This window comes from Macaca thibetana, chromosome 14 (genome assembly GCF_024542745.1).
Source record: "Macaca thibetana thibetana isolate TM-01 chromosome 14, ASM2454274v1, whole genome shotgun sequence".
Taxonomy (NCBI): domain Eukaryota; kingdom Metazoa; phylum Chordata; class Mammalia; order Primates; family Cercopithecidae; genus Macaca; species Macaca thibetana.
Window position 1 is genome coordinate 18,889,742 of NC_065591.1, and position 16,774 is coordinate 18,906,515.

The 16,774-nt window shown below is 43.8% G+C and overlaps 1 protein-coding gene across 19 annotated transcripts in view; it reads right to left on the reverse strand.

The window, feature by feature from the left end:
• The window catches only part of ATG13 (autophagy related 13), a 57,373-nt gene that overhangs the window by 38,127 nt on the left and 2,472 nt on the right, over positions 1-16,774 (reverse strand). For 14 of the 19 annotated variants that reach the window (XR_007719288.1, XM_050757600.1, XM_050757597.1 and 11 more), the window contains one exon: positions 4,011-4,066. The exons of 3 other annotated variants lie outside the window; for them this stretch is intronic. The gene's annotated coding sequence lies outside the window, so the exon portion shown is untranslated. Of the gene's footprint in view, positions 1-1,648; positions 3,189-4,010; positions 4,067-11,931; positions 12,093-16,774 lie in introns of those variants that run through there. 2 more of the 19 variants (XM_050757587.1, XM_050757586.1) reach the window with 2 other exon arrangements.

Here is a 16,774-nt window from a genome sequence, read left to right on the forward strand (position 1 = left end):
TAGAGCGAGACTCTGTCTCAAAATAAAATAAAATAAAATAAAATAAAATTAAATTAAATTAAAAAATAAATAAATTCCAGGCAAAGTCAGCTGAGAAAATAGGTTAAGTGATTTCAAAAAGGTGATCAGAGGCCTGCTGACACTTTCAGCAAAGAGTCTAGTCACTGAAAGTGGCAAATGGTGATCCTGTACCAAAGTCCAGGATTCCAATATTCAGGCTTAGGAAACTAAAAAATTTCTTTCATTTATTTGTGGTCTTAATGAAGTAAAAGAAACTAATTTTATTAATTCAATCAAGGTTTTGGGGACAACACAAATTACAAGAGACTGTTTATATAGCACATATATATATTTTTTTGAAACAGGGTCTCACACTGTTGCCGGGGCTAGAGCATAGTGGCACAATCATAGCTCACTGTAACCTGGAACTCCTGGTCTCAAGCAATCCTCCTATCTAAGCCTCTCAAATAGCTGGGACTATAAACTCCCACCACCACACGCAGCTAATTAAAAAAAATTTTTGGCCAGGCATGGTGGCTCACACCTGTAATCACAACACTTTGGGAGACAGAGGTGGGCGGATCACCTAAGGTCAGTAATTCAAGACCAGCCTGACCAACATGACGAAACCCCGTCTCTACTAAAAATACAAAATTAGCCGGGTGCGGGCACAGTGGCAGGTGACTGTAATCCCAGCTACTCAGAAGGCTGAGGCACGAGAATCACTTGAATACAGGAGGTGGAGGTTGCAGTGAGCCAAGATTGCACCACTGCACTCCAGCCTAGGCAACAAGAGCAAAACTCCATCTCTAAAAAAATAAATAAAATAAAATTTTGGGGGGCTGGGTGCAGTGGCTCAGGCCTGTAATCCCAGCACTTTGGGAGGCTGAGGTTGGTGGATCATGAGGTCAGGAGTTCTAGAGCAGCCTGACCAACATGGTGAAGCCTCATCTCCACTAAAAAATACAAAAATTAGCCAGGCATGGTGGCAGGCGCCTTTAATCCCAGCTACTCGGGAAGCTGAGGCAGAATAGCTTGAACCCAAGAGGTGGAGGTTGCAGCGAGCCGAGATCCCACCCTTGCACTCCAGCAAAAAAAAAAAAAAAAATTTTTTTTGGTGACAGGGTCTTGCTCTGTCGCCCAGGCTGGTCTCAAACTGCTCGCCTCAAGTGATCCTCTCACCCCCACCTCCCAAAGCACTGGGATTACAGTTGTGAGCCACTGTGCTAGGCCCATGATTCCAATTTTTGAGAAAGTAGAGAGAAAGAGATGTGTCAAGTATAAGGATGTTATCTTTCCTAAAAACATACTGTTTTGGGAAGTAAAATAGTACCAGATGGTTACCTGGTATCACCCCACACTATAAACTTCACATATCATTCTCTACCACAGGGGCAAATGGTTTGGTGGTTCTACTGCCAAAAGTCTATAGAGGCACCTGACAACATATGTATTTGACTTTCTTCTCTTCAGACTTTGCAGACTACTTACTGCCACAATTCTTGTTATGGCCAAAATGACTGTCTACATTAAGGGCGGAGACTCCTTGATAGTATAGGTTTTAAGGCCACACATCAGCTGCTAGGAGACTAAGCCAAAGAAAAAGAGCTTTTAGGTTACCACTTACTTCAAATCAAGGCCACTTTACCTTTGAGCATTCTAGTCTCTCATTTACTGTGCAACTTTTCTGCAAGTTCTTCAAATTTCTTGCCTCTTTCCTGCTAATATGCTGAATACGTAAGTTCCCGTGAGCTGCATACTATCTTGTTATTAAAATTTTCTGTCCTAGGGATATAACCCAATTACTATGTATAATTTCAGGTTTTCACAAAAAATTTATGTAGTTCCCATTCATGAATAATTGATTAAATGTATCATGTCACTGTTTCTAAAATGCCTTCATCAGTTAAAAAAAAATTATACTCTATAATGTTCCCACAAATATTGCTATCCCTTTAAACTTCATCTACACTTATTGTCCCATGACTTGATACAGGTTTTCTTGTCTTAGAAGTAATCTCATTTAATTAAGACCTTTCTTCATGACAAGACAGTTGAGTAATAACAAAAACTATTTATTGGACTTTAAATAGCAATTTCAATTTTGCAACATCTCTGCACATCACTTTTGCAAATGGAAATTGCTAACAAATAACACTTTGAGGTTCCCAAAGTGTAAGAGAACATGTATAGACTTGTATCAGATTAAATGCTTTTTTGTTTTTGTTTTGAGACAAGGTCTTGTTCTGTCATCCAGGCTGGAGTGCAGTGGTGCCATCAAAACTCACTGCAAGCCTGGACCTCCTGGGCCCAAGTGATCCTCCCATCTCAGCCTCTCGAGTAGCTGAGACCACAGGTATGTGTCACTACACCCAGCTAATTTTTTAATTTTTTGCAGAAACCTGGGGGGTGGGTCGGGTGTCTCCGTTTGTTCCCCATGCTGGTCTCGAACTCCTGGTCTCAAATGATCCTCTCACCTCAGCCTCCCAAAGTGCTGGGATTAGAGTTGTGAGCCATGGCACCCAGACCAGACTAAATGTTTTTGAACAATTACCAAAAAAACAAATTATCCCATTGTTAGATAATGCCTATAGATAATCACTGACTTCCAAATGCTGGACAGAAGATTCTATCACACTACTTAAGTGCAAAAGGTAATAATAAACGAATGGAAAACATTTAACTGGATAAACAGGTTCTCTACATCTTTTACTTACTTTTGTACTGAAATTCTAATTTTGAATAAAGAAATAGGCCAGCCTGGTGGTTCAAGCCTAAAATCCCAGCACTTTGGAAGCCCGAGGTGGACAGATTGCTTGAGCCAGGAGTTTGAAACTACAGTGAGCTATGATTGCACCACTGCACTCCAAATTAGGTAACAGAGTGAGACCCTGTCATTCATTAATTTATACTTACATACATACGTACAGGGTTCTACTAAACAGGCAGATAAAAAAGACATTTAAACTATCTTCCTAATCCTCAATTAAAAGCACAGACATAAAAAAGCTATAAAGCCCAAAGACAGTAGAAGAAATAACAAATCAAAGATGTCAACGAACTATTGGAAAATAAAAAGTGAACAGGCTGGGCATGGTGGCTTACACATGTAATCCCAACAATTTGGAAGGCCAAGGTGGGATGACCTCTTGAGCCTAGGAGTTTGAGATCAGCCTGGACAACACGGAGAGACTCTGTCTCTACAAAAAAAAAAAAAAAAAAAAAAAAAAAATTAGCCAAGTGTGGTGGCATGCACCTGTGGTCCCAGCTACTTGGGAGGCCAAGGCAGGAGAATCACTTGAGCCCAGGAGTTCAAGACCAGCCAGGGAACATAGTGACACCTTGTTTCTGCAAAAAAAGTAAGTAGCCGGGCATGGTGGCGTGCACCTGTAGTGCCAGCTACTGGGGAGGCTAAGGTAGGCAGACTGCTTAAGCTGGAAGGTCAAGGGCTGCAGTGAGCTGTGATTGCACCACTCCACTGCACTCTAGTCTGGGTGACAGAGTGAGACCCTGTCTCAAAAAAAAAAAAAAAAAAAAAAAAAAGGCCTCTAATTTCTTGCCAGGGCCAAGCATAAGTCTACCTATCAGCTTTCTGGGTGCAGCAAGCAGAATGAGAAATCAGGTAAATTGATTTTACCATATTTGTCTCCATTTGGCCTTTGTAACTGGTCCACTCACTCACCACGAAACACACAAGCGGTGTTTGTTATTCTGAATCTGGAGCCTTCCCTGAACCTCAGCTACCGAGAACCTCCAGTCTGGAACCATTACAGGGTTCTTGGTTCAAATCAGTTCACTTCCTGTTCCAACTTCATTTCACTCTTAGGCTGCTGCTGCTTCTGCATTGTTAAAACAGTTAAAATTCCTCCTCTAGGTTTCCTTCTCCCAAAAACGTAGAGAAACTCTCCTTCTCTACTTTTCCTGTTCTATTCTTGCATGTTTATATCCATTTTATTCCTTTACTATAATTTTATATGGTTTAAAAAGAAGTGGGGCCTGGTGGCACATACCTGTAGTCCCACCTACTCAGGAGGTTGAGGCAGGAGAATCACTTGAGTCCAAGATGCTGTAGAGAAATATGATCATGCCTGTGAATATCACTGCACAACAGCCTGGGCAACAGAGCAAGACCGCATCTCTTTAAACAGAAATTTGTGCCATATCCAATTCTGCCTGTTACTTAGTATCTTTGGGATGACAGAGCCTTAGGAGACCAAAAATAAAATAAATAAACAAAACAGAACAGATATATGTAGTCACCCTGTCATGTTTAACCAGAAATTTGCAATCAGTCGAAAGTTCCTGATATTATGGAGCTTGTATTCTAACAAGGGGGAAACTGACAATAAAAATAATTAAAATATGTTTGAAAGTAGTAAGTGCTTATTAAGATTAAGCAAGGTTGGCCAGGCGCAGTGGTTCATGTCTGTATTCCCAGCACTTTGGGAGGCCAAGGCGGGTGGATCACCTGAGGTCAGGAGTTCGAGACCAGCGTGACCAACATGGAGAAACTCTGTTTCTACTAAAAATACAAAAATTAGCCGGGTGTGATGGCGGGCTCCTGGAATCCCAGCTACCTGGGAAGCTGAGGCAGGAGAATGGCTTCAACCCGGGAAGCAGAGGTTGCAGTGAGCAGAGATTGTGCCATTGTACTCCAGCCTGGCAACAAGACCGAGACTCTATCTCGAAAAAAAAGAAAACAAAAAACCTCTTTATGAACACAAACAGATGAATCTCACATAATACAAAGTGAAAGCAGACACAAAGATACACACTATGAGTGTGACTGCATCTATACCATGCTCTAGAAAAGGTAAATGTAGTCTCTTATGATAGAAAACAGATCAGTATCAGACAGGTGCAGTGGTTCACACCTGTAATCCCAGCACTCTGGAAGGCTGAGGTGGGTGGGGCACCTGAAGTCAGGAATTCAAGACCAGCCTAGCCCACATGGTGAAACCCCCTCTCTACTAAAACTACAAAACTTAGCCAGGCATGGTGGCACACATCTGTAGTCCCAGCTGCTTGGAAGGCTGAGGTGGGAGGCTCTCTTGAGCCCAGGAGGAGGAGGTTGTAGTGAGCCAAGATCACGTCACTGCACAGACACTATAGCCTGGGTAACAAAGCGAGACTCCGCCTCCAAAAAAAAAAAAAAAAAAGAAAAGAAAACATCAGTATTACTTGGGGCTGGGAGTGGAGGCAGAAATGGTAGGGAGAAAAGTTCTACTGATAGGAATTTCCATGTTTTGATTGTGGTGGTGATTATAAGACTTCCACATTTGCCAAAACTTGTCAAACTGTAAATTTATAATGGATATAATTTATTGTATGTCAGTTACACCTCAATCAAGTAGATTTTTAAAAAGGACTGCTCAGGTTGCTGTGTAGAGAACAGACTGTTAGATGTATATGGAACTAATCTAATATTAACAATGAACAGTTAACCAATTAATATTTCCTTGATTCTAAAAATGAATCCTAAATTCAGTTTTTCTGAGTAACAGTTCCTGGCAAATTAACAACATTGCTTTCACATTTGTATAATGCCTACTTCTACTTACATGAAGTCTATAAGCAGTAACCTCAAAACTATTACAGAAATAATAGAATGTTTTGCCTGCAATTAAAAAAAAAAAACAAGGCCGGGCGCAGTGGCTCACGCCTGTAATCCCAGCACTTTGGGAGGCCGAGGCGGGCGGATCACGAGGTCAGGAGATCGAGACCATCCTGGCGAACATGGTGAAACCCTGTCTCTACTAAAACTACGAAAAAAAAAAAAAAAAAAAAAATTAGCCGGGCATGGTGGTGGGCGCCTGTAGTCCCAGCTACTCAGGAGGCTGAGGCAGGAGAATGGCGTGAACCCGGGAGGCAGAGCTTGCAGTGAGCCGAGATCGTGGCACTGCACTCCAGCATGGGCAACAGAGCCAGACTCTGTCTCAAAAAACAAACAAACAAACAACTTCCTGACAAATACTTAACACTTTGGGAATTTAAAATGCAGGGTTTTGTTTTTGGGTTTTTTTTTGAGACAGAGTCTCACTCTGTCGCCAAGGCTGGTATGCAGTGGCGCGATCTCACTGCAATCTCCACCTGCCAGGTTCAGGTGATTCTCCTGCCTCAGCCTCCTGAGTAGCTGAGACCAGAGGCACACGCCACCATGCCAGCTTATTTTTGTATTTTTAATGGAGATGGGGTTTCACCATGTTGGCCAAGCTGATTTAGAACTCCTGACCTCAGGTGATCTGCCCACCTTGGTCTCCCAAATGCTGGGATTACAGGCATGAGCTACTAGGCCTGGCCAAAATGCTTTCTTTTTCCTGCCTTTTTTTGCTTTTGTTTTTGTTTTTGAGACAAGGTCTCAATCCTTTGTTCAGGCTGGAGTGCAGTGGCTCGATCACTACTCACTGCAGCCTCAACCTGCCGGACTCAGGTGATTCTCCCACTTCAGCCTCTGGAGTAGCTGGGACGACTAGCATGCCACCACACCCAGCTAATTTTTTGTATTTTTTTGTAGACATGGGGCTTTGCTTTGTTGCCCAGGCTGGTTGTGAACTCCTGGGCTCAAGCAATCCTCCCATCTCAGTCTCCCAAACTGCTGGGGATTGCAGGCATGAGCCACTGCACTTGGCCTTAAAAATGTTTTTAAAGGCTGGCGTGGTGGCTCACGCCTGTAATCCCAGCACTTTGGGAGGCCGAGGCAGGCGGATCACGAGGTCTGAAGATCGAGACCATCCTGGCTAACATGGTGAAACCCCGACTCTACTAAAAATACAAAAAATTAGCTGGACGTAGTGGTGGGCGCCTGTAGTCCCAGCTACTCGGGAGGCTGAGGCAGGAGAATGGCGTGAACCTGAGAGGCAGAGCTTGCAGTGAGCGCCACTGCACTCCAGCCTGGGCGACAGAGCCAGACTCCGTCTCAAAAAAAAAAAAATGCTTTTAAATTCAGGCTGGAAATGGTGGCTCACACCTGCAATGCCAGCGCTTTGGGAGGCTGAAGCAGGCAGCTGAAGCAGGCAGATCACCTGAGGTCAGGAGTTCGAGACTGGCCTGATGAACATGGAGAAAACCCATCTCTACTAAAAATCCAAAAAAAAAAAAAAAAAAAAAAAAATTAGCCATGCATGGTGGCACATGCCTGTAATCTCAGCTACTTGGGAGGCTGAGGCAGGAGAATTGCTTGAAGTCAGGAGGCAGAGGTCATGATGAGCCGAGATCGCGCCATTGCACTCCAGCCTGGGCAACAAGAGCAAAACTCCTTCTCAAAAAAAAAAAAAGCTTCTAAACTCATGTTTATCATGTCAGAACATGTAGGTTTTGAAAGCATGAAAATTAAGTTTATAATTTTACATTTCTATTTATTTATTTTTTGAGACAGAGTCTTGCTCTGTCACCCTGGATGAAGTGCAGTGGTGCGATCTCAGCTCACTGCAACCTCTGCCTGCCAAGTTCGTGATTCTCTGGCCTCAGCCTCCCAAGTAGCTGGGATTATGGGCACCCGCCATCATGCCTGGCTAATTTTTGTAGAGACGGAATTTCATCATGTGAGCCGAGATCGCGCCACTGCACTCTAGCCTGGGTGACAGAGGCAGACTCCGTCTCAAAAAAAAAAAAAAAAAAAAAAAAAAAAAATTCACCTCAGGTGATCTTCCCACTGCGGCCTCCCACAGTGCTGTGATTACAGGCGTGAGCCACCACGCCTGGCCCGGGTTAATTTTCTTATTTTTAGTAGAGATGAGGTTTTGCCAAGTTGGCTAGGCTGGTCTCGAACTCCTGGCCTCAAGTGATCCATCCGCCTCGGATTCCGACAGTGCTGGGATTACAGGATTACCGCACCCAGTCTTATTTCTTAAGCTAACAGTGGAAGAGCAGATACAATCCTTTCCTGACATAGTCCTTTTTTTCTATAGCAAACGTTCACATCTTCCTCCTAACACTTTGGCTTCAAAGGTAACTGTGCAATAAATGAAGATGGGAAAACACTTCTTTATAGTATAATGCAATAAATAAATGTAAGAAGAATAGCAGACTTAGAAAATGACAATTTTGTAACCATTATAGGAATAACTGGGTTAAGCAAGTCACCAAGGAACGCTGAAATTTCTGGGTGAAACTTTATTTATAAATGAGATATTTACACAATCTATGGGAACACAGGTCACTACTTATCAATTACAAAGAGAAACCTGGTGGATACAATCTTAACAAAGTCGTCAAAGATAATATACTGATACTGGGGCTCAGAAATCAATACCCAGGCAGGGCGTGTAGTTCATGCCTGTAATACCAGCACTTTGGGAGGCCGAGGCGGGTGGATCACCTGAAGTCAGAAGTTTGACATCAGCCTGGCCAACATGGTGAAACCCGGTCTCTACTTAAAAAATAAGCCAGGCATGGTGGTACATGGAGGCCGAGGCAAGAGAATCACTTGAATCCAGGAGGTGGAGGTTGCAGTGAGCTGAGGTTGCACCACTGCACCCCAGCCTGGGCAACAAGAGCAAAACTCTTGTCTCAAAAAACAAAAGAAATCAATACCCCCAAATATGGCTATGCTCAACCAAAGAAACCTCAAGGTATCTCTTGATACCTCACTCCATCCACACACCTTCTCTTCCAAAGCATACAGTAGCTTAAATTCCTTTATGCGCCTAAAATACAGACCCACCCAAAGGAACAACTGTTTTTCTTCTGTACGCTGTAACACCAAGAATGTAACCACACCTAAATGGACTCTTTTACAAGATAATGTACAAGTTAATCTCTGTTCCCTGATCCATTCATTCTCCCTAGTAATCCCCTCAGCAGAATTCCTCTTCTCCAGGTTTCCATAACTTGTTTTGCCAGAATGGTATGTAACCTTCTGAACCACCTGGGGGGATAGGCAATCACTCTGTGATAAATTTGTATGCTTTGGACAGCTCAGTGACTCACGCCTATAATCTCAAAACTTTAGGACCCCGAGGCAGGAGGATAGCTTGAGCTTAGGAATTCAAGAACAGGCTGGGTAACATTTATCTACAAAAATACAAAAAATTGGCTGGGTGTGATGCTCGCCTATAGTCCCAGCTACTCAGGAGGCTGATGTGGGAGGATCACTTGAACCCAGGAGGTTATGGCTGCAGTGAGCTGTGATCATGTCACCGCACTCTAGCCTGGGTGACAAAGCAAAACCCTGTATCAAAAAAAAAGAAAGGAAAGAAAGGAAGAAAGCAAGAAAGAAAGAAAGAGGAAGCTATAGCAAAAGTACCTTAGGGAAAAAAAAATCTGTATGTCTTTTTTTTCCAATTCACATGCCTTTTGTGAGTTGGTTTTTATTTTTATTTTTTTTGGTAGCAACACGATCTTGTATGTTGTCCAGGCTGGTCTGGAACCCCTGGCTTCAAGTGATCCTCCCATCTTGGCCTCCTAAAGTGTTGGGATTAGGAACCTGGCCTTGTGCATGAGTTGATTATCTTTTGGAGACAAGGTCTTGCTCTGTTGCTCAGGCTGCAATGCGGTAACACGATCATGGCTCACTGTAATCTCGACCTCCCAGGCTCAAGCAATCCTCCCACCTCAGCTGGGACTACAGGTACACACCACCACACCCAAGTAATTTTTTATTTTTTTATACAGATAGCAACTCACTATGTTGCTCAGGCTGGTCTCAAACTCTTGCACTCAGGCAATCCTCTCACCTCAGCCTCCCAAAGTGCTAGGATTACAGCACGAGCAATCATGCCCAGTCAATGAGCTAACGAGCTGATTTTTTCAAGGGTGAAGGGGAACTTTCACCTTGGCCTGGACAACAACTGAAGAAACTGATGTCCCATCCCTTCTGATGTGATGTATTACTTACATAGCTTTCTTGCTAAAACTGTATAACCTGAAACTAACCATGAGGAAGTGACTGGACAAGCTCAAATTGAAAGACAGGACATTTAATAATATAATCGGCTCATCACTCTTCAAAAACGTCACTGTTATAAAAGACCAAAAAAAGAAAAATCTGAAGAACCATTTTAGATTAAAGGAGAATAAAGTATGACAACTAAATGCAAAGCTAAAGCTTGATTCTGGACTGGTTCCTGGATTTTCTAAAAAGTTTCTGTTAATGACAGTATTGAAACAACTGGAAACATTTGAACCCAACTGTATACTAAGTAACAGTATTGCATCAATATTATTTCCTGAATTTGGCTGCTTGCAGTGGCTCACGCCTATAATCCCAGCACTTTGGCAGGCTGAGGCGTGTGAACACTTGAGATCAAGAGTTCCAGACCAGCCTGGCCACCATGGTGAAACACTTTCTCTACTAAAAATACAAAAATGAGCCGGGTGTGGTGACGCATGCCTGTAGTCCCAGCTACTCAGGAGGCTGAGGCAGGAGAACTGTTTGAACCCAGGAGGTGGAGGTTGCAGGAGCCGAGACTGCGCCACTCTACTCCAGCCTGGGCGACAGAGCGAGACTACATCTCAAAAAAAAAAAAATTTTTTTTGAATTTGATAAAATTACATTTTAGTCCACACTCTTATTAATAAGAGATAAAAGTAACATCTCTCAAGGGTTCAAGAAAAAAAAAAGAATAAGAATGTGTAAACACAATGCAAAAATAATAGTTACACAATATATAGGACAAAGAAATGAAGTAACGTGGTGAAGAGCGAACAATGTGCAAATCTAAGAGAAGAGTACATAAAAATTCACTGTAATATTCTTCCAACTTTTCTGTAGACTTGAATTTAAAAAAATCAAATTAACAAAAAAACTAGTTGTCAGCCGGGCGTGGTGGCTCAGGCCTGTAATCCCAGCACTTTGGAATGCCAAGGCAGGCAGATCATCTGAGGTCAGGAATTCGAGACCAGCCTGGCCAACACAGTGAAACCCCACTTCTACTAAAAATACAAAAATTAGCTGGGTGTGGTGGTGCACACCTGTAATCCCAGCTACTTGGGAGGCTGAGGCAGGAGAACTGCTTGAACCTAGGAGGTGGAGGTTGCAGTGAGCCAAGATCACGCCACTGCACTCCAGACTAGGTGACAGAGACAGACTCCGTCTCAAAACAAAACAAAACAAAAAACAAAACTAGTTGCCATCATATGGTCCATAATACAGTGGAGAAACACTTTCACCCAGCATAAAGGTCTTCTAAAATTAGGTCTCTTTCTTTATGGACGTACTTCAAATACATTTTTTCTTTTTTTCTTTTTTTTGAGACGGAGTCTCGCTCTGTCACCTAGACTGGAGTGCAGTGGCGCGATCTCGGCTCACTGCAAGCTCTGCCTCCCAGGTTCACACCATTCTCCTGCCTCAGCCTCCCGAGTAGCTGGGACCACAGGTGCCCACCACCATGCCTGGCTAATTTTTTTTTTTTTTTTTTTGTATTTTTAGTAGAGATGGGGGTTTCACGGTATTAGCCCAGATGGTCTCCTGACCTCGTGACCCGCCCGCCTTGGCCTCCCAAAGTGCTGGGATTACAGGTGTGAGCCACTGCGCCTGGCCCAAATACACTTTTTCAAACAGATAGAATGATGACTCTAGCTGTACTTCCAAGATTTCATCATAGCATATCCTTGCCTTAGAATGAAAGTGGCACTTGAACCACGGCCAGTCCACTACAGCCAAATCTAAAATAAATATACACATACAGTGTATACAAACAAAATTGCACCCCAAAGATGACAGAGTTTTGTCAGTTTTGTCACAGCTTGTGAATTCTGTTCACCAAGTGTTGGAATCTAATCTGCTGTACCCCTAAAATAGCATTTACAAGTTTTGGATATGAAAAACAGAAAAGAGAAAAACATACACTATAAAAGCAGAACATACATGTATCAGTTTTTGGATACTAAATGACAACCTGTTTCTCCCTTTTGAATCAGCAGACACCATGGATTATATATTTTTTCCCTTCAGTAGTGAGCAGTTTGCGTGTACAGAGAAAATGGACTTACAAAAACTTGCAGCAGTAGTTTGTTCTTGCTTTAAAATTTCGTTTTTGCCGGGCGCGGTGGCTCACGCCTGTAGTTCCAGCACTTTGGGAGGCCGAGGCGGGCGGATCACGAGGTCAGGAGATTGAGAATATCCTGGCTAACACGGTGAAACCCTGTCTCCCCTAAAAATACAAAAAATCAGCCGGGCGTCATGGTGGGCGCCTGTAGTCCCAGCTACTCGGGAGGCTGAGGCAGGAGAATGGCGTCAACCCGGGAGGCGGAGCTTGCAGTGAGCCGAGATCACGCCACTGCACTCCAGCCTGGGCGACAGAGCGAGACTCCGTCTCAAAAAAAGAAAAAAAAAATTCGTTTTTGGTTTAGATTGTGAATGCATGAAGTAAGGGAGTGAATCAGTTTCTTGTTTACATTTTTTTCACCTTTTAAACAACAAAAAAATTCTTTAAAATATTTTAATGCATTCTTGGCCGGGTGCGGTGGCTCACGCCTGTAATCCCAGCACTTTGGGAGGCCGAAGCGGGTGGATCACGAGGTCGGGAGATGGAGACCACCCTGCCTAACACGGTGAAACCCCGTCTCTACTAAAAATACAAAATTAGCTGGGTGTGCTGGCGGGCACCTGTAGTCCCAGCTACTAGGGAGGCTGAGGCAGGAGAATGGCGTGAAACTGGGAGGCGGAGCTTGCAGTGAGCCGAGACTGCGCCACTGCACTCTAGCCTGGGCGACAAAGCGAGACTCCATCTCAAGAAAAAAAAAATACATATATATATTTTTTAATGCATTCTTTTGAAGAGGTAGATGTTTGGTAATTTTATGGCTCCCAGAGCATATATTCAATTGGTGCATGTTGTGGGAGGGGGAAATGGAAATTAAATGAAAACATATGGCTTTGGTCATGTCAATCTGTAAGACACATCAGTAAAAGCGTTATTATGCTCGGTTGTTTGTTTTTTTTTTTTGGTTTTGCGTTTTGTTTTTTGGTGATGTGGCTTAAATGCAATAGTTTCTTTTTTGGGACATATTTTACCAATTAAAGACTAGAAGGGTACACACAAAATTTTTTTTTAATTCCATAGAGAAGATACATTAAAAAAGAAATCTTCTGATGTTTTGTAGCCGTAACTAAATTATGGTATAAATGCGCACTATTGTGAAAAGGAGCAAAGTAGTTTTGGGTTTTTGTTGTTTGTTTGTTTTGCTTTTTTTTTTTTTTTTTTTTTTTTGAGACGGAGTCTGGCTCTGTCGCCCGGGCTGGAGTGCAGTGGCCGGATCTCAGCTCACTGCAAGCTCCGCCCCCCGGGTTTACGCCATTCTCCTGCCTCAGCCTCCCGAGTAGCTGGGACTACAGGCGCCCGCCGCCTCGCCCGGCTAGTTTTTTTGTATTTTTTTAGTAGAGACGGGGTTTCACCGTGTTCGCCAGGATGGTCTCGATCTCCTGACCTCGTGATCCGCCCGTCTCGGCCTCCCAAAGTGCTGGGATTACAGGCTTGAGCCACCGCGCCCGGCCTTTTTTTTTTTTTTTTTGAGATGGAGCCTCGCTGTGTCACCCAGGCTGGAGTGCAGTGGCGCGTTCTTGGCTCCCTGCAAGCTCCGCCTCCTGGGTTCACGCCATTCTCCTGACTCAGCCTCCTGAGTAGCTGGGACTACAGGCACCCGCTACCATGCCTGGCTAATTTTTTTTTTTTTTTTTTTTTTTTTTTTTGTATTTTTAGTAGAGACGGGGGTTCCACCGTGTTAGCCAGGATGGTCTCGATCTCCTGACCTTGTGATCCACCTGCCTCAGCCTCCCAAAGTGCTGGGATTACAGGCGTGAGCCACCGCGCCCAGCCTTTGCTTTTTAACAGATTAAAATGTTTCTGGATTAAAAAAAAGAATGAAGGTGGCAAAGACTTTAATGCATTAAGCCATGATAAACATGAGTGAGACCAGGCGCGGAGGCTCATGACTGTAATCCTAGCACTTTGGGAGGCTGAGACAGGTGGATTGCTTTAGTCCAGGAATTCAAGACCACCCTGGGCAACATGGTGAAACCCCATCTCTACCAAAAATACAAAAAGTAGCTGAGTGTGGTGGAATGTGCCTGTAGTCCCAGCTACTCAGCAGGCTGAGGCAGGAGAATCTCCTGAACCCAGGAGGCAGAGGTTGCAGTGAGCCAAGATAACATCATCGCACTCCAGCCTGAGCAACAGAGCAAGACTTCGGCAAAAAAAAAACAAAAACAAAAACAAAAAAAAACCTCTGAAGCGGGCCATGTACAGTGTGGCTCATGTCTGTAATCACAGCACTTTGGGAGGCTGAAGCAGGTGGATTACCTGAGGACCGAAGTTCAAGACCAGCCTGACCACCATGGTAAAACCCTGTCTCTACTAAAAATACAAAAAATTAGCCCGGTGTGGAGGCGGGCACCTGTAATCCCAGCTCCATGGGAGGCTGAGGCAGGAGAATCGCTTGAACCTGGGAGGCAGAGGTTGCAGTAAGCTGAGATTGCTTCACTGCACTCCAGCCTGGGCAACAGAGCAAAACTCCATCTCCAAAAAAAAATCTCTTAAGTAGCCTTTCATCAACAGGGTGGACTGAACTGATGCTGTCAGTTCCCCCTCTCACTACAAACACATAAAGATGTAGATAAAATGACAATAAAAATGTTCTGACACACAGCTAAACTAGAAAAACGGGAGATATCCCAGATTCCAAACAGAGTACAATCAAAGCTATAGATGTAAGAGAAATCTGATGCCAGGGAACCGAGGCCTACAAGGGACAAGGGTTAGGTCCTTTTGACAAACACATGAGAGTAAGAATAGGGTTGGAAGAAATGACCTTAACCTTATAGGCAGGTAAAAGCCCTGTACCCTGCATCAAGCCCCAGAGCCAGGTGCTCCTTTCCTTGATCACAGATGCTCAAAAAATCCTGGAGAAGCCACAAAGAGGTTTGCCATCTATGTTGAGAGGTGGGCAAATTGCTCTCAAAACATTAAAAGCACAAGTCAGAAGAGCACATAAATGTAAGATCCATAATCAAACTACCTACACGCAAAAGGAAATGAAAACTCAAGATATGAACCTAAAACTTAGTTTAGAAACACTGAAACCCCAAGAAACAAATAGAAACAAGACTGAATAGCCTTGGGAGAAGCTTTCACAGCTCCAAATCCACAGCCTACTGCCAGTACACACCCGTAACTCTTCCCCCCAACTCTTAAGTAGACAAATTCATCATTTTATAAACTACAGACTTCATGTAAAAAGAAAGTATCAACAACTCAAAATAATAAGCAAATATGGCCGGGCGCGGTGGCTCATGTCTGTAATTCCAGCACTTTGGGAGGCCGAGGTGGGTGGATCACTAGGTCAGGAGTTGGAAACCAGCCTGACCAACATAGAGAAACCCCGTCTCTACTAAAAATACAAAAATTAGCCGAGTGTAATGGTGCGCACCTGTAACCCCAGTTACTCAGGAGGCTGAGGCAGGAGAATTGCTTAAACCTGGGAGGCAGAGGTTGCAGGGAGCTGAGATCGCGCCACTACACTCCAGCCTGGGCAACAGAGCAAGACTCAAGAAAGAAAAGAAAAGAGAAGAGAAGAGAGAAGGAAGGAAGGAAGGAAAGAAAGAAAAAAATGTAAAATGATTCTTAATTACTTCTTTACTATTTCTTTCACGTGTATGAATCAAAAGTGAAAACAACATTTTCCAAAACAGCAATACTAAGTTATTACTTTTTTCATTTTATTTTTCTGCTCCATAGGAGGTTTCTGTAAGTTATGACTTCTATGAATTCTTGATTTACCTTTACTTTTACTGAGGAGACCCTGTTAAGTCAACCATGCATGTTAATTGATTTGTTTTTCTTTTGAGACGGAGTTTTCGCTCTTGTTGCCCAGGTTGGAATGCAATGGCGTGATCTCGGCTCACAGAAACCTCTGCCTCCCCAGTTCAAGCAATCCTCCTGTCTCAACCTCCTGAATAGCTAGGATTACAGGCACGTGCCACCACGCCTGGGTATTTTTGTATTTTTAGTAGAAACAGGGTTTCTCCATGTTAGCCAGGCTGGTCTCAAACTCCCGACCTCAGGTGATCTGCCGGCCTCAGCCTGCCAAAGTGCTAGGATTTCAGGTGTGAACAACCGTGCCCAGCCCAATTGAGTTGTTTTTCTAAGCAGTGGTAATTCACATTCTCATCCCTTCTGTTATGACCAAGCGCGTACAAAAAAATACCAGGATAAGACAGATTGCCAGGCCTGGTGCGGTCGCTCACACCTGTAATCCCAGCACTTTGGGAGGCCGAGGTGGGTGGATCACCTGAGGTCAGGAGTTGGAGACCAGCCTGGCCAACATGGCGAAACCCCATCTCTACTAAAAATACAAAAAATTAGCCAGTCGTGGTGGTAGGTGCCTGTAATTGCAGTTACTTGGGCTGAGGCAGGAGAATTGCTTGAACTTGGGAGGCGGAGGTTGTTGCAGTGTGCCGAGATCATGCCACTGTCCTCCAGCATGGGCAACAAGAGTGAAACTCCATTGCAAACAAAACAAAACAAAAAACAAAACAGACAAATTGCCTATGTAACCTATACTGGTCCTCAGAGGATTTTTTTTTTTTTTTTTGAGACAGAGGGGCATTGTCTCCCGGGTTGGAGTGCAGTGGCGTGACCTAGGGCTCACCGCAACCTCCGCCTCCTGGGTTCAAGCGATTCTCCTGCCTCAATCACCCGAGCAGCTGGGATTACAGGCGCCCAACACCACGTCCAGCTAATTTTTTGTATTTTTAGTAGAGACGGGGTTTCACCATGTTGGCTAGGCTGGTCTTGAACTTCTGACCTCGTGATTCGCCTGCCTCAGCCTCCCAAAG